The sequence below is a fragment of the Argentina silus genome (genome assembly GCF_951799395.1).
Source record: "Argentina silus genome assembly, chromosome: 1".
Lineage (NCBI taxonomy): Eukaryota > Metazoa > Chordata > Actinopteri > Argentiniformes > Argentinidae > Argentina > Argentina silus.
The window spans coordinates 7,544,237-7,545,438 of NC_139655.1; the positions used below are offsets into that span (position 1 = coordinate 7,544,237).

The 1,202-nt window shown below is 41.8% G+C and overlaps 1 protein-coding gene across 2 annotated transcripts in view; it reads left to right on the plus strand.

Annotated features, from left to right (window-relative positions):
* pard3aa (par-3 family cell polarity regulator alpha, a) overlaps positions 1–876 on the plus strand; it is a 284,249-nt gene extending 283,373 nt beyond the window's left edge. For both annotated transcript variants that reach the window (XM_083668312.1, XM_083668313.1), the window contains one exon: positions 1–876. This exon is cut by the window's left edge and continues 1,428 nt beyond it. The gene's annotated coding sequence lies outside the window, so the exon portion shown is untranslated.
* Positions 877–1,202: the final 326 nt, after the last annotated feature.

Below are 1,202 nucleotides of genomic sequence, written 5' to 3' on the forward strand. Positions count from 1 at the left end.
TCTTCTCCTCCTCTCCGCTGCTCAACAGAGGTAAATCTTTAGATCTCCTTTCACTCTGAATTCTTCCCATCATGGGAATTCAGACATTGTATAAATGGGGTCAGGGTTGGGTTATTAATTAATGTACCTCATGAAAAATGTATCGACGTTTCTCGACGGAGAGAGGGGGGAGGGGGTGGAGGGGTTAGGGCACGGGTGTGCCATAGCAGTCCCCTGTTTCTCCTGTGCTTTGACTGAGAGACTGTAACCAAAGCCAGTCTGTCCCAACGCAATCCTGCTCCATACTGAATTTTTTATCAAGGTGGTTACTGGGAAACCGCATATCCTACTAAAGCCTCAACAACGTCACAGGATGACTGTCTGCTCTGGACCTAGAAGCTACAATCTGTCTTTATTTTAATTCATCCTGCTGCCGTTGATGAATAATCAGTGCTGGTTGTATTCATGTTTTAACTATCACTGCCATATTGGTTTGTATCATTCGTGTGGGAGGTGTGTATGTGTGTGTGTGCGGGTGTGTGTGTATATGTTTTAGTATCTGTTAACAGTGCCTGTAATGTGATACCCCATGTTTTTGAATATACCTTGGCAGCGATATGAAACACTTGGCGATGACAAAGCAATAGGAGAGGAGTGGGAGTGAACAGAGTGAATATGGGCAGGCAGAGTGACCCCACAGATGAGTTAGTCAATTGATCCCTCAGAAGTTTTCCATAGAGCCTGAACAGAGGAGCATTTTGCATGCCCATACTCTCTCTCTCTCTCTCTCTCTCTCTCTCTCTATATATATATATATATATATATATATATATATATATATATATATATATATTCTCTCTCTTTATCTTTCCCTGCCTCTCTCTGTTCCACATCTATTCATCTTCAAAGAGAGTAGTTCATTGTTTTGTATGCAAATGAAATAGGGAAATTGTCTTCCGTTGAGAATATATTGCTAACAGCTTCCACTTGCTGCATCTTTCTGTGTGTCGATGATGTGGAGGAGGGGGGGTTCTGGGAATGTTCTGACACAACAGCTGTTTTCAGTGCTTGATGGTGCTTCCACATGTCATGTGTCACGCGTTCGACTTGGAGGTGATTCAAGTGCCTGCATCATCCAATAAGGGTTTTTTATTGTAAGCAAAATGTTATGTCATCTAATGCACATTTGTATTTCTTTGTTATGCAATTACAGTCTTTGTTTG